General features: G+C 36.4%; 1 long non-coding RNA gene and 1 pseudogene across 1 annotated transcript; one reads left to right on the forward strand and one right to left on the reverse strand.

The window, feature by feature from the left end:
- Positions 1–1,211: 1,211 nt before the first annotated feature.
- LOC141417274 (uncharacterized) lies at positions 1,212–15,854 on the forward strand. Its single transcript, XR_012441809.1, has 4 exons — positions 1,212–1,351; positions 4,331–4,437; positions 14,697–14,767; positions 15,776–15,854. It is a non-coding gene; the product is annotated as an uncharacterized lncRNA (long non-coding RNA).
- Positions 15,855–22,325: 6,471 nt separating this feature from the next.
- On the reverse strand, positions 22,326–22,851 carry LOC109703448 (serine/threonine-protein phosphatase 2A catalytic subunit beta isoform pseudogene; annotated as a pseudogene).
- Between the last annotated feature and the right edge of the window lie 569 nt (positions 22,852–23,420).

Here is a 23,420-nt window from a genome sequence, read left to right on the forward strand (position 1 = left end):
AATCTTGTTGCTGTTGACAAGTTATACCAAAGTGATTTATCTCTCAGAGGTGAGGCTGAAGCAGGAAAAATTGAAAAAAGAAAGTGTTCACAAACATGGAGGCCAACTTAGATTAAATAATTGGGGGAAAATACCAGGAAGTTTATTTATTTAAAATTGTTTCCAGTTTATGTGTGTAAACATAGTACTCTTCATTTGTGGGGGGGGGTAATAATTCTTAGTTTGGGGATGAAAAATTTTATTTAAAAAAATATATAGCATATAATAGTTATACAGGGGGATACCTTGTGATATTTACATTTGTGCTTGCAGTGTATCTTAGTTAGATACCCCTCTATTGTTTTTTCTCTTTCCTCCTATTCCCTTCTTAGAACAACTTCAACAAGTTTCATTCTTCTATTTTCATATATGAATACAAAATACATATATATATATATATGTATATATACTACATATATATACCACATTTTCTTAATCCATTCATCAGTTGTGGGGCAGCTGGGCTATTTCCAAAGCATGGCTATTGTAAATAGTGCTGCAATAAAATGGGTGTGCAGGTGGCTTTATGGTAACCTGGAGCATATTCCTTTGGATATATGCCTTGAAGTGGCATCACTGGAGCTTATGGTAGTTCTATTTTTAGATTTTGAGGGACCTCCATATTGTTTTCTGTAGCACTTGCACTAATTTATATTCACACTAACAGTGTAGAAGTGTTCCTTTTGTCCCACATCCTTGCCAGTATTTCTTGCTGTTTGTGTTATCGATGATAGTCATTTTGACTAGGGTAAGATGGAATCTCAGTGTCATTTTGATTTGCATTTCCCTTATGGCCAAAGATGTTGTGCATGTCTTTATATGTTTATTGGCCATTTGTACTTCTTTTGAGAATTGTCTGTTCAGTTCATTTGTGGGGAAGAAAATTATTGAGTTACAAATATGCCTAGAGATCAATTTGAGGACTCTGAGGAAGAGTCTTTCTAAATCACCACCTTGGGTGATTATGTGGAAAACAAAAAGAAAGATCAAATAATTCCCTGGCATAGTCTTTTCCAACAAACTCCCATAAGGCAGGGAGTACATGGGAGGGAAACTGAGACCCAGAAATGAGTCAAATGGGCCCTAGGTGGGCTGACCAATCCCCCACCCCATCACAGCCAGCTCACCTGGTGCATTGGTGACAGTTCTCTTCTTGTGCCCCACAGCATTTGAAGGACTCAGGCTGGAACAGTGAGGAGAGGAGCCCTTGGTTGTTGCTGTATGCCTAGGAAGGTCTCTCTGCTTCCCCAGCCATGAGAACCCAGGGCCCCATGTGAACCTGCTGGCATGGACTGGACCCACACTTGAGTAGGTAGGACTTCTCTGCAGCCCCAAGCTGCATCCAGAGAGTTTGACCAGGCATCTTGGGAGTAAGTTGGGAGCCCTGGGGTACCCATCTACCTGTCCTTTTGCCCATCATCCATCCTGAGGCCACATACGGTGTGGCAAAAACAGCAGAGTTTAAATTCTACCCTCAGATCTACAATGTCTTGCTAGGAGGTGGGAAATATTTTTATCTTGCATTTTTGTATAATAAAATCAAGTTGTGTTTTGAAATTCCTGGTCCCTATTCTGCTCCTACTCAGGGAAATTAAATGAAGTTGTCAGTATGTGACTGTATCTTTTCATTTCCTTCTTTTGGTGAAATCCCTAAAAATAAAGGGAATTGGTCACATGGATGAGCAATGAGCCTGCAATAATACTTATCTGCTTCTCTGGTTCTCAATTAGATTTCATATCACAGGGAGCTGGGGAAAGTTTTGAAAACTTACAAGTCCAGGTTTCCCCTGATGTGTCCAATTCAGCAAATCTAATAAGACCTAGATATGGATATTTAAAAATAATTCCTCAAGATTATGATACAACACATAGATAAGAACCACTGAATAAATAAGTGTAACATGTGAACTCACAGATCTCAAAATGTAAGAAATTTCTAGAAAAGTTGGAGTTTGCTTAGGTACTACTTCCTTCTGATCTCTTCTTTCCAATAATATTACTCTTTCCTTTTTCTACTTTTGTACTTAGAAATTAAAAGAAGTACTATTGGCAATACCTATTGGCTTACAGAATGACACCCTTTTCCTTTCAACTGTCAATCATTCACTGCTTGCTGTTCAGTAGGTTTTACAAATTTGCTTATTTGTCTTTGAATAGAGGTTGACTCTTTAAAGATTTTATGTTTCCTTTTTGTCATTCACGTTATCAGGTCAATAAATGTCAGTTCCAAGCAGGGTTTCTCCATTAGAAGAGTAGCAAACCATGAACTTTTCTTTTAGTTGAAGCTGTGTGGTAGCTGACCTCATTGTGTCTGTTAAGTTCATATGGCCCTGGAGTTATCAACCTGGCAGGTGTAAACACTGCAAGTCATGAAGTTTGTGAGACCAGAGATGAGAATCCTTTGAATAGCTTTGTCTGCCAATCCTATGCAACTAATTATTCATTTAATTAACAATCTAGGGAAATTCAGTACAAATAGAGTATAATTTAAAAGTAGAGAAATTTTCAAAGAAGGTGTAATGAGTCTTATGTTTTCGGGCCTAATTTATTTGTAAAATATGATATTAAAGAAAGAAAAGATGTCACATGCAAATACTTGCTTTGTGTCCAATCATACCTGTAGTAAAGAGTAAAACTCAAGGTCTGTGTGGATGCAGCATGTCCCATAAATATACTTAGTTTGCTACATGTATTTTGTTCACATTTAAACTTGTGGACACTCCTCAGAAACCTGGTCTTCAAGATGATCTTAAAGAATTGAATCAAGTCTCAAGCCCATGTGACTTTTTGGTGCCTGTGCAGAAGACACCCCTGTGTAGGAGGCTGCTAGGTGGGTCCAGTTTACTAGGGACCCACCTCAGTATTTACTCATGTCACCTAACTCTGTCTCTAAGTGTTTAAGTTTTCAATTCCTATTTATGATGTATTATGCAAAAGATTTTGGAGTTTTTCAGGATTATATTAATGTATAAGAATATGATCTATATTTTATATTAATCTCTTACAAATGAGATTGAATTTTAGAAGTTAGAAGTAAGAATTTAAAAAACTTTATACTATAAATGATCATGTATATATTAGAACATATATAAACTTTATAAGGTTAATTATGGTCATAATTGGAAGGGTTATGCTTATTGCAAAGGATATTATACCTTTCTCTTCAGCATTGTCATTTAAGAATGCAAGCAACTTAGTATCTTTTATTATGTTAAAAATAATCCAAATACATGAGTATTAGAATTTTTATTGATAAAACATTGTAATTTTATTCATGATTTATATTTTGCCTAAAATGAAAAATTTTAAGTAGTGAGTAAAATTGATCCAGAATAAAAATCAGTAGTAGATGTGTATCAGAGTCACAGTAGTATTATTATGTGTGAGAATAACATCTTGTACTGAGCTTTCTCCGAGTAAAGATATAAATCTTTCATCTTATAAAAGGAGAAGCCCCATGGACCATTTAGTAAAAGCAAAGCCCATTTGAAGCCTATGTCTTTTAATTCAGGGCCCATTTCCCTAGTGACCCATTTGGAACAACAGCACCTGACATTGTCATCTGGTTTCTGATGTCATAAACAGAAGAGAATCACATGAGTCTCTTCTGTCACAGGGTGGAAATATCCACATCATTGGAAAGCTCTCAACACTGTATGCCTGAAACTATTTCCTCAAATGTGAATGTTTGCCACAAAAAGCATTGTCATGTAGAGATTAAGCGAAGTTAAAGAGACTTTAATATCGAACTGGTAATGACCAATTTTATATTTCTCAAAGAGATGACTATGGAGTCTTTCTGTGGGACACGGGACTCCTAGAAGAGTAAACATTCTTCAGAACATAGATTGAGAAACCATGCTGGAGAAATGAAAGTTTAGGTCATTCCTTCAGTAAACACACTTAAAAACTTTACTGTCTTTAAAGGTTTACAAGTGGTAATGATAAAAAGATATATCCCCTTCCCTCAAGAAGCTCTTGGTTTAAATGGGAGCAACCACATGACTCCAAAATACCATGATTGATAAATGCTGTGATAGATGCAAAGGTTCCTGGAACGTCCAAATGTTTGGAGTGAATATTAGAGGGGACTAGAGTTTATGTGACAGGGGAAGGGTATTTAAAAGTGAAGGAGCAGCATGTGTGAAAATGCAGTTGGGTGAGAAAGCAAAGACTACTGTTTATTTACTCTCTATATCATATGTTTATGTTCACAGGGTCTTTTATAAGATTTTCAGTTCAGTTGAGAAATGCATAGTTTTAATTATAAATTGTTCTTATGTTTTCACAGGATGGCCTCACACTGCTTTTATTTGCTTTAATAGAAAGCAAAAAGCAGACAGCACAATTTTTAGTAAAGAAGAGAGCAAATATACTTGCAGTTGATACGATGGATAGGTATGGTTGTTTTTTCATTTTTCAGAAATCTTGGTGGTATTCTAGAATGGTGACAAATGCTCAAGTCACAAGGATTAAATTGATAGGAAGAAGATTAACTCATACTTATTGGGATATAGTGAAACATTTAAACATAAACCATCTGTTAGGTAGATAAGCAATTACTCAGATTTATAACACAAAGTATACTGTACAGTATACAGTACAGTTCACATTCTCTTTTAATAGTGACTGATTTTTGTTACTTGTAGTTGAACTTGTTTGTCACATGATCTTGCATTAGCTAAAGTGGATTCATATTAGTCTTATTTATTTTAAAAAATATGGACTTTTACTCTAATTGTTGATTCACAATGAAATTCTTACCCATCTTATAGTATATTTTTCACCTCTGCTTCTTATACATGCTTTCTTTAAAAATACTATACTTAGCATAAATAGGTTTTGAAAATCATTGTCTCTTCAGTGACTCTTTGCTTTAAATTGTTTCTTTGAACAATAAATCCCCCATGTACAATGATCATATCCTAATAAAAATGAAAAAAAATTATTTTCTTTGAATAGTATTGATGTTAGGGTATTCTGAGTCACTATTAATTGCTACTACGAAATGCTATTCAGTTTCTTTCCCCCTTTCCTCTTTCATTTATTTCGATGTTGCACAAGTCAGTTATTCATTGCTGTTACAAAATACCTGAGAGAAGTAACTTGAAGGAGGTTTCAGTTCAAGATTGGCTGTATTGTTTGCTTTGGGCCTCAGATGAGGCAGAATTTTGTGGTAGTGGGATCATGAGGTAGAGGATGCTTCTCATCTCATGACAGCCATGAAGCAGAAAGACAGAAGGGTCCCAGGGAAAGATACATCCTTTAAAGGCACACCCACAGTGACCTACTTCTTCCAACTAGGTCCCACCTTCTAATAATCCATTCAGCTATGAACTCATCAATGGCTAATTGACTGCTGATGTTAGTGACTTCATGATCCAATCACATCTCAAAAGCCCCTCCTGTTGGGAGCAAACCCTCAACACTTGAGCCTTTGGGGGGTTGGCACTTCTTAATCAAACTATAACAAACGTTTATGTATTTAATTGGCATAAATAGAGGAAAGAAAATAGCCTTAATTGGATAAATTTTTCCTTTAATGAAGATAAGTCATAGGTGGGTGATAAAGAGAAGGCTTTAAATCCTCACAAGACTGGGTTTAATTTTTGATTTCTCACTTGTTAGGGAACATTATTTATCACCAAATATGTTTTCTGATATTAAAAGGAGAATAATATTCTTAAAGAGTGGTTGTGAGATTATTTATATAGCATTTAGATCAGTACCTACCACATCTATGCTATTATAACAGATTTTTTACTAATTAGGCAGCTGTCATTCAGAGAGTTTGATTAATTGGCCCATGATACTATAATTAATAAACTAACTGACATATGATTTGACTGACTGTCAAACTGTTTGGCAGGTCAATCCATTCTGTATCCCATATGTTTAGATTGACAGGGGCCTGTGGAACACTAGGATCAAAGTATCAACCTAAGCAGGCTCAGTGGCTTGTGCCTGTAACCCCAGTTACTCAGGAGGCAAAGAGCAGAAGGATTTCCATTACAGAACAGCCTGGGGAAAATGTTAGTGAGACCTTGGCATGCTGTCTTGCACCTGTTATCCCAGCTGCATCAGAGGCTGTTGGCAGATGACCAGCCTGTGGCTAGTCCAGGCAAAAACACGAGGCCCTATGTGAAAAATAACTAAAGCAAAAAAGGGCTGGGGAGTTGTCTCAAGTGGTAGGATGAGGCCTGTAGTTCAAAACCTGCTATCTCCTAAAGAGAGAGAGAGAGAGAGAGAGAGAGAGAGAGAGAGAGAGAGAGAGATGCATGTCAGGATAATTCAGAAAGTCAAATTTGGTTATATGGTAGCTCTGATGTAAAGTTTTCTTGAGAAGTCTAATTATAGTCTGAGAGTTTGTCCTAATATTTTTGATAGTTACAGTGCTACCTTTAAGGGTTTTAAGGCACATCTCACTTATCTGTGGCCATTAGACCAAAGGTGTTTACATAAGCAAGATCAGACAACTCCTGAGAAGAATTATTTTGCTGGCAATGAAGAATATATACACATAGAGCATATTTTATTAATTGTATTTGGCCTCTGTTCGGAGAATATTTTTAATTGACTTCCATACCAATTGATTTCCCAGTTTGGTTTTCTCTTCAAGTTAGTTGCCCTGCCTAGTTCCATAAAACTTTTCTCTTTTTTCAAGTCATTTTTTCTTTTTCCATGGCTATAATATTTTCTTGACTTCTTTATTGTCTTTTCTACTTTTCTTCTATTTTATTTTCATTTCTGGCAGCTAAGGACTACTTATTCTTCTGTAGACAGAATAAAAAGCAAATAGAATTTTACAATGTTAAACAACCTTAGAAACTAATAAAAATCCTTCTAGTACTTCAACCTATGTTTAACATCCTGACCAAATGGTTGTTCCACTGGAGAATCTGAACTCAAAGACATTAAAGTTATTGTTCTGGATACAGTAATGAGACTTGAATTCATTTTCCTTAACTCTCAGGCCAATAGTCTTTCTTAGTTATCATTCTGTAGGTGTTTTAATAATAAAATTGGGGAGTGAGTATAGTGACCCCAAATGGGAGAGGGTAAGAGTGGACTTAACACGGAAGGGGAAGTTTGAAGAGGAACAGCATTGAGTTAACTAAATAATGAATTTAGAAAAAAGATGAGAATATTGGGGCTTATGACAAGTTTCATAAAGCTAACAGGAATTAAGGATACAAGATGATGGGAACTATCTAGGAAGGCATATAAAACAGGGTGTTGATTTCAACAGATTTAAAAATTCTATATTCATTCTTGTATAGGAAGTACATGAACCATATTCACCTTCTTAACTAGAAAGGAGAAAAAGAGAGGAGATGAACCAATTCAGGGTATAATACAAGGAAATGTCACAAGGAAAATCCCTGTATAGTTATCTTAAACAAACAAAAATAACATTTTTCTTTTTTTTATTGTTTTTACATTTACATTCATTTACAAAGAATGTGTATACATTCTTTGGGCCACCTCTCCCCTCGTTCTGCCCTCTGCTTCACTTCAGGGCCGAACCTGTTCTGCCCTCTTGTTCTCCGATTTTGTTGAAGAGAAAACATAAGAGATAATAAGAAAGACATAGCATTTTTGCTAGTTTGAGATAAAGATAGCTATACATTGAGATTCCCAGCATTGCTTCCATGCACATGTGTATCGCAACCCACATTGGTTCATCTCTACCAGACCTCTTCACTATTTCCTGGTCTCCTTCCTATAGTGGCCTCTGACAGTTTAAGATTACTATATTCGCTCCCCTACAGTGAGGATATCAACCACATTCAAGTTTTAGGTTTCCTTTCCTTTCCCTATTCCCCCCATGTGCATTCTCCCCTCAGTGTGTGACCCAAGTCCAATAATATTACTGCATTTGTTTTAGGTCTATAATCTGCATATGAGGGAGAACATGTGAGTTTTGGCCTTCTGAGCCTGGCTAACTTTGTTTAAGATGATGTTCTCCAGTTCCATCCATTTACCTGCAAATGACAAAATTTCATTCTTCTTTGTGACTGAGTAAAATTCCATTGTGTATAAATACCACATTTTCTTAATCCATTCGTAGGTAGTGTGGCATCTTGGCTGTTTCCATAGCTTGGCTATTGTAAATAGTGCTGCAATAAACATGAGTGTGCAGGTGCCCTTATAATAATCTAAGTCACATTCCTTTGGGTATGTCCCTAGGAGTGGGATTGCTGGATCATATGGCAGATCTATGTTCAGATTTTTGAGAAGCCTCCTTATTGTTTTCCAAAGAGGTTGTACTAGCTTACATTCCCACCGGCAGCGTATGAGGGTTCCTTTTTCCCTGCATCCTTGCCAGCATTTGCTGTTGTTGGTGTTCTTTTTAAAAATTTTTTTGGTAATTGTTTATACATCCATTCATATGTGTATACATTGTTTGGGCCACCTTTCCTCACTACTCCCCTCCTTTTCCCCTCCCCCCATTCTCCTCCCCTCATACCCCTAGGGTATATCCTTAGGAGTGGTATTGCAGATCTATGTTTAGTTTTTTAAGACGCCTCCATATTGTTTTCCAAAGTGGTTGTACTAGATTACTTTCTGGTAGTATTCTTGATGCTAACTATTCTAACAAGAGTGAAGTGGAATCTTAGTGTGGTTTTTATTTGCATTTCCGTTATGGCCAGGGATGCTGAGCATTTTTTCATGTATTTTTTGGACATTTGGACTTCTTCCTTTGAGAAAGTTCTGTTTAGTTCAGTTGCCCACTTCTTTATTGGTTCGTTAATTTTTGGGGAGTTTAGTTTTGGGCTCTTTCTATATTCTGGTTATCAGTCCTCTGTCTGATGTATAGCTAGCAAATATTTTCCCCCACTCTGTGGGTAGTCTTTTCAATTTAGAGACCATTTCTTTTGTTGTGCAGAACCTTTTTAATTTCATGTAGTCCCATTTGTCCATCCTTTCTCTTCATTGCTGGGCTGCTAGAGTTCTACTGAGGAAGTCCTTGCCTATACCTATTATTTCCAGAGTATTCCCTGCTCTTTCATGTACTAACTGCAAGGTTTCAGGTCTGATATTAAGGTCCTTAGTCACTTTGAGTTGATTAGCAGTACAGGGTGACAGGCAGGGATCTAGTTTCATTGTTCTATAGGCATATAACCACTTTTCCTAGCAACATTTGTTAAAGGGGTTGTCTTTTCTCCATTTTGGCAACTTTGTCAAATATAAGGCAAGCATAACTGTGTGGATTCATATCTGTGTCCTCTATTCTGTTACATTGGTCTTCATATCTGTTTTTGTGCCAGTACCATGCTGTTTTTATTGCTATGGCTCTGTAGTATAGTTTGAAGTTGGGTATTGTGATACTTCCAGTGTTGTTCTTTTTGCTCAGTATTGCCTTGGCTATTCGCGGTCTTTTGTGCTTCCAAATGAGCTTTAGGTAGATTTTTCAATCTCTGTGATGAGTGTCATTGGGATTTTGATGGGAATTTCATTGAACATGTAGATTGCTTTTGGTAATATCGCCACTTTAACTATGTTGATTCTACCAATCCATGAGCATGGGAGATCTTTCCGCCTTCTGTACTCTTCTTCAATCTCTTTCTTCAGTGGTTTGTAGTTCTCTATGTAGAGGTCATTTACACCCTTTGTTAAGTTTATTCCTAGGTATTTGATTTTTTTGAGGCTATTATAAATGGAATTGTTTTCCTATATTCATTCTCAATTTGATTATTGTTGATGTATAGAAATGCTACTGATTTTTGTAAGTTAATTTTGTATCCTGCTACCTTGCTGAAACTGTTTATGGTGTCTAGGAGTTTTTGGGTCTTTGAGGTATAGGATCATGTCATCTGCAAACAAGGATCTTTTGACCATCTCTTTACCTATTTGCATTACTTTTATTTCTTCTTCTTTCCTTATTGCTCTGGCTAGGAATTCCAGGACTATGTTGAATAAGAGTGGAGAGTGGGCATCCTTGTCTTTTTCCTGACTTTACAGGAAATGGTTTCAGTTTTTCCCCCTTAAGTATGATGTTGGCTATAGGTTTGTCATATATTAGCCTTTATGATGCTGCGGTACATTCCTTCTATTCCTAGTTTTCTTAGAGATTTTATCATGAAGTGGTGTTGAATCTTATCAAAGGCTTTTTCTGCATCTATTGAGATGATCAAGTGGTTTTTGTCTTTGCTTCTATTAATGTGCTTTGTTACATTTATTGATTTGCCTATGTTGAACCATCCCTGCATCCCTGTGATGAAGCTGACTTAGTCAAGGTGAATTATCTTTCTGTTAAGTTGTTGGATTCAGTTTGCCATTATTTTATTGAGGATTTTTGCATTGATGTTCATTAAGGAGATTGGCCTATAGTTCTCCTTTTTGGATGTGTCCTTGTCTGGTTTTAGGTTGAGTGTAATGCTGGCTTCATAGAATGAGTTAGGTAGTATTCTTTCCCTTTCCATTTTGTGGAATAGGTTAAGGAGTGTTTGTATTAGTTCTTGGAAGGCTAATAGACTTCAGCTGAGAATCTGTCAGGTCCTGGACTTTTCTGTTTTGGGAGACTATTGCTGCTTCAGTTTCATTAAGAGTTATATATGTGTTTAGGTGGTTAATATCATTTTGGTTCAGTTTTGTGTGGTTACAAGTATCTAGAAATTTGTCCATTTCTGCAAGATTTTCAAATTTATTGGAATATAGGTTCTCAAAGTAGTCTGTGATGATTCCCTGGATTTCCTTGGTGTCTGTTGTTAGCTCCTCTTTTTTGTTTCTGATTTTGCTAATTTGGGTCTTTTCCATCTTCATTTTAGTCAGGTTTGCCAGGGGCTTGTCAATCTTGTTTATTTTTTCAAAGAACCAGCTTTTTGTTTTGTTGATTCTTCTTATGGTTTTTTTTGGTCTCTATTTCATTAATTTCAGCCCTTGTTTTCATTTCTCTCCTTATGCTTATTTTGGGTTTTGCTTATTCTTGTTTTTCTAGGAGTTTGAGATGTAGCATTAGGTCATTGATTTGAGATCTTTCTGTCTTTTTAATATATGCACTCCTGGCTGTAAACTTTCCTCTTAGGACTGCCTTTGTTGTGTCCCACAGGTTCTGGTAGGTGGTGTTTTCACTTTCATTAGCTTTGAGGAAACTTTCTATTTCCTCTCTTAATTCTTCTGTGACCCACTGACCATTGAGCAATGTGTTATTCAGCCTCCAATTTTTCATGTATTTTCTGCTGTTGTTTTTGTTGTTGAGTTCTAGTTTTAATGCATTGTGATCAGATAGAATGCAGGGTTTTATCTCTATTTTCTTATATTTGCTGAGGCTTGCTTTGTGCCCTAAGAAATGATCTATTTTGGAAAAAGTTCCATGGGCTGCTGAGAAGAATGTGTATTGTGCTGTTTTTGGATGAAATATTCTGTAGCCATCAGTCAAGTCCATTTGACTTATGGTGTCATCTAGTTCTAGGAGTTCTTTGTTAGTTTTTTGTTTGGATGGCCTGTCTATTGGTAATAGAGTGATATTAAAGTCTCCCATTACCACTGTGTTGAAGTCTATAAGTGCTTTTAAGTCCTTTAGTTTGTGTTTGATGAAATTGGGTACATGGACATTGGGTATATATAGGTTGATAATTGTTATTTCCTTTTGATGTATTGCCCCTTTTATTAGTATGAAGTGTCCTTCTTTATCTCCTTTGACCAATGTAACTTTGTCTGATATATAACATTGCTACTTTTGCCTGTTTTCAGGGGCCATTGGCTTGGTGAATCTTCTTCCAGTCTTTCACCCTAAGCCAGTCTTTATTTCTGTCAATAAGATGGGTCTCTTGTAAGCCACAGATTGTCAGTTCTTCCTTTTTAATCTAGTTTGCCAAATAGTATCTTTTGATGGGGGGGGGGAGTTCATTCACATTCAGTGTTAATATTGATAAATACTGGTGATTCTTGTCATTTAGTTTTTGAAGGATTTGATTGTGTGCAGCTGAATCAAGGCTACTCTTGTCTTTTCTTCTCCTGTGGTTTAATAATTTCTATTGCTTCATGGTTTTGTTTGCTTTCCTCTTTTGTGTACAGAATTCCCTGTAGAATCTTCTGTTGTTGTGGCTTGGTGTTCATATGTTGCTTAAGTTTCTGCTTATTTTGGAAGACTTTAATTTATCCATCAATTATGAATGATAGTTTTGCTAGGTAGAGTATCCAAAGCCAAAATTATTCTTATTCAGTGCCTGGAATACACGTGGGTTGGTGGGGGAAGAGGTATGGGAGCTGCTGGGTTTTGTGGCCCTTGTGTGTGTTTGGATGTAATTTTGTTGTATTAGTGAAGGATGCTTGTATCAGGGATTACAAGGGGCTGGCTTGTGTACAGTTGGTACAGTAGATTAGTAAGCAGGTGGTGAATGTGTAGGAGGGAGGGGTAGTGTGGTGACAGGCTGGGGGAGGATAGAAGGGGGTGGTGAACATGGGAGAAAGTGATGAGAAGAAGCAGGAAGAGTAGTTGGGAGGGAGAAAAATGGATTGTAGCACAGGAGAAGGAGGGAAGTTGAAGAGGGTAAGAATAGGGATAAGAAAATAGTGATGGTGATGTTAATAATGCAGAAGAAAAGAAACACAATAAAAAAAACAACAGGTACAGGAACCACAGAAAGTTCAGTCTTTTAGCAAAAGTTTTGGAGTTACTCCTTTGGTGTCCAATCCTAGTATTGGTGTACAAGTGGAAGCTCTGAGGTTGTCTCACCAGGTGACTGGCTTGTGAATAGTATTTGGTCCTTATTGTCCACAAGATTAGTTGGAATTGTGAGGTGAGGTAAGATTGCCAGTTCATGCAGGGTGATCAGAACTATTGTTTTTGCCAGGTGGCTGCTGCATTGTCCTTCAGCTTCAGCTCTGTTTGGTCAGCTCCTCTCCCAGCAAGGTGGGGCAATTCAGTTTTGAATGCTGCCCTCTGATCCAGAGATCAACTCTGGGATTCACAACCTGCCCAGCTTTGGGAGGTTGGCCTTTCGCCCCACCCCTGCTCTCAGCCTTTGTGCTTTCCCCAACCACTGCTGGGTGCTGTTAGTGGCTCCTCTGGGTGGTTGGCTTGTCACCCTTCTCTCACTCTCAGCCTTTATGCCTGTCCTGATTTCTGATGGGTCTTAATGTCTCCTCTGGGAGTTTGGCTTGTTGTCCCCACTCCCATTTCATCCTTTGCTGCTTTATGCATGTATCACTGAGAGTTCATTGTTGAGAGTTTGACTTCTTATTCCACCCACATTCTCTGTGGCAGGTTCAGTGTTCCACCCCCACCTCCAGTGTCAGTGTTAGATTACAGCTTGCTGTTTATGTTTTTCAGTTTTGCCAGCAGGGATTCAGTCTGCCCAGGGGCTGCACTGGATTATTTGCCTGGGGTGTTTAGGGGAGTCATGATACTCACTTGTTCATTCTGCAATTTCACATAAGCAGCTTTGGAGCCTGATAGTGGGGAGAAATGTTGCTGCTTTTTTCAGTGCAGTGTGGTGGTGTAGGGTGGCTTTCCACAGTTTAGGGGTCCAGGATGTCACAGAGTTTGATTCTGATTGATGCTCTGTCTTCTGCTGATTGGGAGAATAAAAGAAAGAGGGAAAAAAAAGGAGAAAGGGCTGGGGGACTTTTTTCCCAGGGCTAGACACACGTTGCTGGCTGTGCTGCGTAGGAATTTTGTGATAGTTAGGTACAATTAAAGGGTGACTTACAAGTCAGTCTGTGAATTTTATATGCACCTAATGTTATGGTGGTTATTATTTTGGCTAGAAGCAATCAGAATTACCCAAGTGTAGCCCAATATCTCTAGGAGGTTTCTGGTGTCACAGAGCTTAGGATTTCTGATTCCCTATCCTAGCTGCCATCTTGGCTCTCCAAAAATATCATTTTTTTAAACAAAGATGGAGAACAGGAGGGCAGAACAGGCTCTGTCTGGAGGGAGGTTGTGGGGAAAGGGTGTAAGAGGGTGAGTATGGTGCAAATACTGTGTACATGTATGTAAATGAAAAAATGAGACCTGTTGAAACTATTCTGGGAATTGGGGGGTGGGGGGAGAATGACAGAGGGGGTGAATTCAACTATAACATGGTAAGAACTTTTGTAAATGTCATAATGTACCCCTAGCACAACAAAAATACAAAAAAGAAAAGTGGAAAAATATTCTAACCTCCCTCTCCCCTCCCCCCCCATAAAAAACAAACCTAAAAAAGCAACCCAGGAGGTTGAAGGGACTCCTGAACATGTTGTTGCTTTCTTTATTTGTTTAATTGTAGGAACTGACAACTTCAAAGTTTCTGCTGGAAGATACTAAAATAATTTGACCTCCTGGGAAGATCTCTACAGAGTGTCTCCACTCTTTCTGGCATATAGGATTGTTGTATCATCTTCTTGTACCTCACTTTATAGAGGGTGGGTGAGAGTCCCTCAAGTCCCAGAGGACTGAAAGCTGATGAATGACATGGAGTTATGGGCCAGGGAAAGGGGTCCCCTCACCACCACTTCTTTTCCTCATCACTGCTGTTCTTTCTATGCACACATGTTAGGGCAGTGTTAGGATAGCCTGGCAAAGAAGCCTGTGAGGTTCCGTAGAGTAGCTGGAAATGAACCTGTGCTTGAGACCCCATTTAGCTTGTTTTCTATAAGCAGGGACACAGTGCCTGTTTTTCATCATTTGAGCCCATATTTATTGCAGAAATATTTTGTCTTCATAGGCTGAAAATGTAAAGGATGGAGACTTCCATTGAACTCTGCAGAAGAGAGACCTGGGAGGAGGAACACCGTGGTAAGAAGATTTTTAATAATACTTAGGGAAACAGAGGTACAACTATCAGGACTGCTTTTCCAGCAGCCTCTCCTGATAAGTCTTCTGAAAGCCTAGAGATGGTTATTATTTTTAGTTTTTGGTGGTACTGAGATTTTGAACTCAGGGCCTTGTGCTTGCCAGGAATGCACTTTACCCACATGAGCCATGCCCCAGTCTTTTTTCGCTTTATTTATTTTTCACACTTTTTGCCTGGAGCTGGCCTTGGACTATGATCCTTCCATATCTCCTGCAGAGCTGGGATTACAGGCATGCCCCACCACAGTTGGCCCTCCTCTGGAGAGTTTAAGTATTTGTTAACTTATGTAGACCTGCAGAAGGTAGTAGCTATGTAGGAAAAAGTAATTGGATTTAAAAATTTTTAATGCTTTGATGTTTCCTGGAGGATTATTCCCAATAATATATACACTTGTACTTGATTTTGTACATTTAACTTTCAAGCATTTTAACTATTTCAATGTACTTCCTGTTGTGTTTTGGGGTGGAGGAAAGAAAATTTTTTTTTCACCAGATGATTTCTATGCTAAAGAAGTAAGACTGCCACTTTTGAGTTAACATTTTAGCCTTTAGACAGGGATAAACAATGGGGGGAGGATGGCCAATGTATCTTTCTGCCTTGTTTTACACTAACAGATTTATTTCACTTCAGGTAACAAATTTATGTAAGCTATTAATAGGATTTTCTGTTCAGCATTCAGGACAGGCAACTTTTACAGAAAAATTATATTCAGTTTCTGCCAACATACTGACCGTCTATACTAAGGAGTAATGAATGAGTCTCCATTGACTATTTCATAGGTTGGGAGAAGGCAGAGGCAGAAAAAGGTAACCAGAAGCTTAAAAACAGAGGTTACAATTTAACTATACCATTTAAGAAACAACATTTCACCTGAAGAGGCTGATATTCCACAAGATTTCTTTTTAATGAAATGAACTTACCCATTTTGTTGTGCACTTTTACTTTGAAAGCCTTCCAAAAATCCTGCTGCTGGTGATCCCAGGCCTGCGTCAGAAGAGGATAACCATAATGTTGATATGAAAGTAAAACACCTTTGTGAAATTAATATTCTTGTTCTGAACTGTGATTTATCCTGTGTTTACTCTTAAAGTTTAACACCTATAATCATTTTATATAGAAGATTGTTCAGAGGTTACTATTTTATTAAATTTTGACTAGTTGATTTGCTTTTATTTTGATAAATATCAAGAGACTAGAAAATATTTTGAAGTATTTGGGACTAAAAAAGAATGGAATGGAAAATACAGAGTGACAGGAAAATTCAAGATATGTTCTTTAGAAATCAAAGTAGATAAAGCTTTCCCTCACCCATGATACATTAAATTACTTTGACAAAGTCACATTTTTAGTTTATTTGAGTAGTTTGATGAACTTACCTGGTAATTTTTCTGACCCAGCATTATGGATTTATTTCATCTCTTCTGGTGCCATTGAATGCTTGGTAATGCCCCTTTGGATACCTGAATGTATCATTTAAACTTTCTTGGTATAATCTCAATTATAAATAAATAGTTGGGCTAATGTAGGTAATTACTTATACATTCTCCAGCTGCAAAATGTTTAAGTCCAATAAATGTACTATCCTTTTATTTTATTTTTATTAGTAAAATATAATTAAATTTGCAATTCCTTTGATCCATTTACCCATAATTAAAACTGCCACAAATAAATAAATAAAACTTAAAAAAAAGATAAATCATGAGTAACCACAATATTGACCTGTTCTCTCAGAATAAACACTAAAATAGAGAATATAGCTTATTAGAAAGAGCCTAAAGGATCAAAAAATGTATATATATGACAGGTAAAATTGCCAGAGTGGACCTACATCAAACTTGAGTAGCTAAGTTCCTTTTCTTGACACTGAGGCTAGTAGATAGAAAAAATCCTACTTATGAGAGGGAATTGTGCACAAAATAACAATAAACAAAACTGTCAGGCAAAAATACATGGATGTTAGAGGAGGAAAGTTAAAGCAAGAAAATGAAATTCTTATGTGTTACAGGCATGGTGGGAATGAAAATTACTGGAGTGAGTTCAAGAGTGAATGGAGGGCTAGGTGTAGCTCAGTGGCAAAGAGCTTGCCTAGCATTGTCAAGGCCCTAGGTTTGATCTCTGGCAACACACACACATGAATAAAAATCAATTTGAGTGTATGAGTACAGACCCTTCTTTCAAGGTAATCATAGCTAAGCTGCATAATCAGGAATGCCTGTTTATTTTTTGTTTGATGTCTTTTTCAGTATATTACTACATTATATAATGATTACATTGTATATTTGTAGTATTTTCAGGCTTTTTTGAATTACATGTATGTGGCACTGAAAATAGACCAATGTATTAAATAATGAATTCATAAAATTTCAAACTAAAGTACCCCTCAAAAGTGTTTTAGTTTCATATTATATAAGCTGATTACCTATTTTGCTTATAGTTACAAATAGAGACCACAGAAGACTACAAGTTTCAACGGCAGTATTTATTACTTGATAAAAAATCTTGCCCTAGGATATTTTATGCTAGTCAAATATACAGATAACTAGTTACATTAAATTAGTTAAATGAAAATACTGGATTCTAAAAGGAATAAAAGGCGAGCAATTTGGAAAATAATCTTCTTTTAGAAACTCATCTTTTCTAAATTGTATATGAAGTCACTGTGTAAAAATATGGTGTAGTGAATGCTCAAATATATTATCTTTTAAAAGGTTAACATGCACGTGACATACCTTTATAAGGACTATTCACTGCATTAGCAAAACTTGGGTTTAGCACAAGTCAGCTTCTAATTAGTGCCTGTGGACCACATAAACGCCAGGCATACATTTTTGCTTTTTGGTTTTCTTTGTGGTGCTGGGGATTGATCCAAAGCCCTCATGAATGTTATGGAAACATGAGGTATATTCTTAGACTCTATAAATAAAGTTTTATTGGAAGATAGCCATATTCATTCACTTATTATCTACAATGTATTTTAGACTAGAACAACAGAGAATTTTTGGCCCACAAAGCCTAAATATTTACTCTCTGGCTCTTGGAAGAAAATGTTTACTGATTCCTGATTTACTACATCAAAGATCTTTGGATTCAGTGTTAATAGGTTTTACCCAATATACAAAAATATTGATGGATCATGGATCTCCACGTACTGTCCATTAGTAGTCTTCAGTAAATTTGTGGGGTCCAATATTTTAGCTCTCATGCACTGGAAACAAAGACCAAAACAATCCTCCTGAGAGTTATATTTATTATTCAGAAGGCAAACAGATTTTTTTTTGTGTGTTACTGGGGATTGAACTCAGGTCCTCAAGATTGCTAAGCCAGTGCTCTGTTACTTGAGCTATGGCCAAATACTTCTGTTTTGTGTTTTTTGTTTTTCAGATAGGGTCTTATTCTTTTGCCTTGGCTGGTCTCATACCATGATCCTCCTATCTCTGCAGCCAAAGTAGCTGGCATTAAATAAGTGTGCTATCATGCTTTGCTTATTTTTGTGGTAGGGTCTTACTAATTTTTGTCTGGGCTGGACTCAAGTTGTGATCCTCCTATGTCCACTTTCTGAGTAGCAAAGTCAGATTTAAACAAACTTGTTTATTGTGTCATTTTTTCTTTTATTATTGTGATGGGTGGGGGTACATTATGGCATTTACACAGGTTCTTACAATGTATCAAGTATATCATACATTAATTCACCTCCTCTACCATTCTCCTTCATCTCCCCCACCCCCCGCCAATTCCTGGAGTAGTTTCAGCAGGTATCATTTTTGCATTTACATACATGTATACACATTTTTTGCATCGTATCAACCCTCCTATCCCTTTTTTCCCAATACCTCCCCTCTCCCATTGGTGCCAGTCCTCCCCACTGGGCAAGACTTGTTCTACCCTCTTGCTCTCCTATTTTGTAGAAGAAAAAAAGAGAAAAGATAAAACAAAAGCCATGACATTTTAGTTTGTCTGAGATAAAGGTAGCTACACAGGGCATTTCCTTGTGATATTTCCATATATATATTATAACCCCAATTGGTTTATCTCCTCGAATTTTCTTCCTTCTACCTTGGTCCCATTCTTATGGTAGTTTCAGTCAGTTTAAGATTTCTGTATTCATTCTTATATCTATACCCTTTCTCATTTAATTTTCTCTGCTAAGCCAAGTGCCCTGCAGACTTTTTATTCTTTGAAAGATTGATGCAAACCCAGTGTAGTGGGGGCTCATGCCTGTAGTTCCAACTTCTCAGGAAGCTGAGGGGGGAGGATCACAAGTTCACGGACAGCCTAGGAAACATAGGGAGACCCTGTCTCAATTTTTTTTTAAAGATTCAGGTGATCTTTCAACTTCTTTGAATTCCTTTTCTTCCATTTTTTCATCAGCTCTTTAAATATATGTCTCTTTCTGTTCTTCAGCTTCTTAATTCAAAACTGTCCCTCATTTTATTTCTTTGATAGAAGTTACATATACTTAATATTTACAAATGAGAAAATGTAATTCCCTTCATACCTTAACCTTGTCACAATTTGTGATGTAGAAGTTATACCATACTCTTAAATTGTTCTTAATTGTTCAATTTAAAAACTTTTGAATTTTTCTATTATTATCAAATTTCATGAGTACTAACACAAGAATGAGTCAGGGCTGGGGTTGTATCTCAATGATAGAGCACTTGCTTAGCATGGGTGAGGATCAGTACTAAATCCTCAGCACCACACATACAAAAAGAAACATTTAATGCTTTTTTAATTCAGATTAATGTAGTTTATTGTCATGATAAATATTTTAAACTCCAGAATCTTTTTCTCACACATCTAAAATTTCTGTCTGAATCACTGACTCAGAACTAAAGAAAAGAAACACAATAATTATTTGAGTTATAACTATATTTAAAGTCTATATTTTTAACTCATTTTAGCCACAAGCAGCATTTTTATAATATTTAGAATGTCAAGAGACTGCTTCAATAAGCATGAGATGGAACTCAGCCAGTTCATTTGGAATTTGAACTCTGCAAAAGGAAATCTCAAGATGATTCAAATAAAAGAGAACTGGAAAAATATAAGCAAGTATCTCAAAGACTTAAGAATTAGGAGCTCATTATCCTATGAACTAGACAAGTAAATCAGAACACTGAATCATAGAAAATAGTTAAGTTTGTCTCTAAAGCATGCTTTTTAGAGAGATAGGTTCAGGAGATTAGCATAAAGTGGTAACTAAATAAACAGTATAAATGTGGGAAATACTGTTGATAATTAAATTCCCTGTGAAATGCTCATCCACAATAACTTACATTGCTTCCAAGTTTTTAGATAGTGTCTGGATTTTCCCCTTAAAATTCTCACACTGCAAACCTAAGTATTTTTAAAAGCTTTTAATGATGACATTTATATAGTTATAAAATCATTTGTTAACATTCCCTTAAATAGAAATATCAGTGAGTTCAACTATTTTTGGAAGATTACGCCATAAACCCAAAGGGTCTGATATTATCAACACTAACCTTGTCACAGTCAAGCTTTTGGTTAACCTTCTTTGATTGTGATCTTTGATGTTACCACTAGAGGGAGCATGGAGACCAATTGTCCTTTAGCACTTTCTCTACAATATAGACATACTTGTGTTATAGAAGATTTCCACAGGGATGGAGTGAAACTCCCAGAGTGATTAAAGATAATTCCTTGGTCAGTGTGAGGGGATGTAGAAGAAAAGGGCAGAGCCTCCTCTGATCCCTGAGTGAACTAATTGCTTGAGAAACTGCTTTAGTTCTTTTTAAAATTCAACTCAGTCTTCTCCCCTAGAGGTTTTTGCTCTGAGTTATTCTTCAGTGACAAATGCTTAATTTCTCCAGTATTATGGATTGAATGTACAAATGGAAAAAGAAAGTGCCTGAAAATGTCTTTCAGTGGTGGTTTTTAGATCCTTAAACTAGTTCCCATATACAGGTCTTCCTAGCTTTTTTTCAGTTGTACTTCATTAGTTATATATAATTATGGACTTTAACACATTGATTTAGTACATTTATGTATAGCAATATGGCTATTATGTCAAGAAAATTAATATATCCATTGCCTGATCTACTTACCCTTAAATGCAAGTATTTTTTTGTGTATATGTCTGTGTGTGTTTTGGAAGACATTTTATTGTATGGGAAAATAATTTCAGTAAGTAATAATGACTATTGATTGTGCATAAGCTTCTTTTTCCATGATGAATAAGAACTTTGACAGTGGCAAGTATTTGAAGAATTGCTAAACATTTTAATACATAAAAATTCTGTGGAAACTCAAAATGGAGAGTTAAAAGGAAAGCCTAATAAAAGCATTGCTAAGAAGTGATTTTTTAAATATAAGTTAAACACAAAGTAAAAATCTTAAGAATCTGGATTCGTAGTAATTTTGAAAAATTAGACATTTCCATAACTTTTAATATTATATGCTTTATACATTTCTAAATAAGGAAATTTGGTAACAGAGGACAAAGGTTTGTAATGATACCCTCAAGAATCTTCTATGTAGAGCCTTCCAGAAGTCTATTGTGTGGCCTCTTAAGCAGTGTATCATTGCTGCCATTTCTCTCCCTCTTACTTTGTTTAAATTACTTCATAATTTATAATCCCCCGGGAAATGTATGGGCTTCTTTAGAATAATTTAATTATATACACCAGTTGTGCTCTGACACATTTTGAATGCTAACACACTGTTTACTCAGAAATTTCATTTACTCTTTTTTTGTTTAAAATGCAAAGTTTATTTGCTCAGTACACCACATGGGATGCAAGAGCTCTCATGACAAATATACAGAAATATATAGAACAACATAGAATAGTAATTTAGCTTAAATTAAGAGAAATCTCTTTACTGTTATGGCAACATACTCCCAAGAAGAATATCTTTGTCAGTTAATAATACATTTCAATAAAATAAAATAATGGATTAAGTGGACAACAGCTTGTGAATTTTCCTAAAAAATAAAACTGTAACTGTATTAATAATACATGCGAGTTAAACACTATAACTAAATACAAATAAGTGCAAAAAGAGATTAAGCATTGTTACCTTTTTTGTTTGAACAGTCCAGAGGAAAATGGTTACTACAAATACAACACAGAACTGCTAAACTGATTCAGAACATAGTGTACTAAATTTCAAAGTGTGCTAAATGCTTATCATTATTTGGCACATTTTGGTCCGTGATGTGGTTTAATGCCAAGAAAATTTGTTACAGAAACACATAGAGTATTGTTGCCTTTTGTTTGTTTTTCTAAGAAGATACTATTTGTACATGTATTGTCGTACTTAGGCTTGAACTCCACCAACCCTTTCTTGTGAAGGGTTTTTTTCAAGATGGGGTCTGGCGGAACTATTTGCCCTGGTTAACTTCGAACCGCGATACTCCCGATCTCTAACTCTTGAGTAGCTAAGATGACAGGTGTGAGCCACCGGTGCTCGGCATATATTTTTAAAAAGCCAGGCCTTCTACTCCATACAAAGAAAAGTTTCCTCAGGAGGAAATTATAGGATGTAGTCTGGGGTGTGCCTGGTAACATGGGGCTCTCCACGACAGATGCTGGGTCAAACTGAAGAAAAGAATATTCAAAAGTGTCATCTAATTTCATGATAGCAGCCTGGCTCCCATAAGGATAACAGTAACTGAGTGCACTAAAAATGGGAACCACATTGCGATAGTGGTACCAATGGTATCCCTCCGTTATAAGCTGGTGAGGATGAGAAGCCCGTGTGACTACTGGCCTGGTTAAATGTTTCAGAAATGTCTGGTCCAAATGTGTAGCCAGCACCACGTGGCGAAATTCTCTACCCACCACGATCATCTGGATGTGACCCTAATACATCACACACTGGATTCTCATTACTTCTTGCAAACTATCCGGGGCTTCTCTATGATCTGGTGTGAGACCATCATGGAGGAAGAATATTTATCTTCTGAAGCTATAGGTAGAAGATAATCAAATAGATCTGTAAAGTATTTCCAAACATTGGCATTTCCATCCTTTCATAGACATTCATCATAAAAGCCATAATTTCATTTATTCTTAAGGAAATTTAAAAAAATCCAGGTCATTTATCAATCCCTTACAGAGAAATGAGATATTATATATTTGCCTTTTACAGTCTTTACAGGACTAGTAAGAGGCTAAAAGAGGGAAATACCAAACTTCTGGAAATGCAATGGAACACATTTTACTAAACCTTAGGCCTGGCCTAAGTGCCCTTGTTGAAAATCTTCAGAGTAGCTTGGGACTCACTAGAACTTTTATGCCAATGGGGAATTTGGTGGCCTGAAGGTCAAAGTTAGTTACATTTGCATTTCTCCATTAGGTTTCATATTTCCGTTATAATTTTTGTTTTCAATTTGGTGAATTCTAGTGAGTTATCAAGGTCAAAATAATCTGGGTTAATAGGGAAACAAAGCAAATGTTACCAGTTTTTGGAAGTTCTTTGGAGCTTTTATTTTCAAGAGGTTAAGTTGATCCAACAAATGTAAACTGGTACACTTTAACTTTCTTTAAAAGATTTGTCTAAATTACTTAATTCCCCAAAGTAAACATGTACTTGGAGATGCTGTGGCTTAGTTTCTAAGTGATTTCA

The sequence above is a fragment of the Castor canadensis genome, chromosome 15 (assembly GCF_047511655.1).
Source record: "Castor canadensis chromosome 15, mCasCan1.hap1v2, whole genome shotgun sequence".
NCBI classification, from domain to species: Eukaryota; Metazoa; Chordata; class Mammalia; order Rodentia; family Castoridae; genus Castor; species Castor canadensis.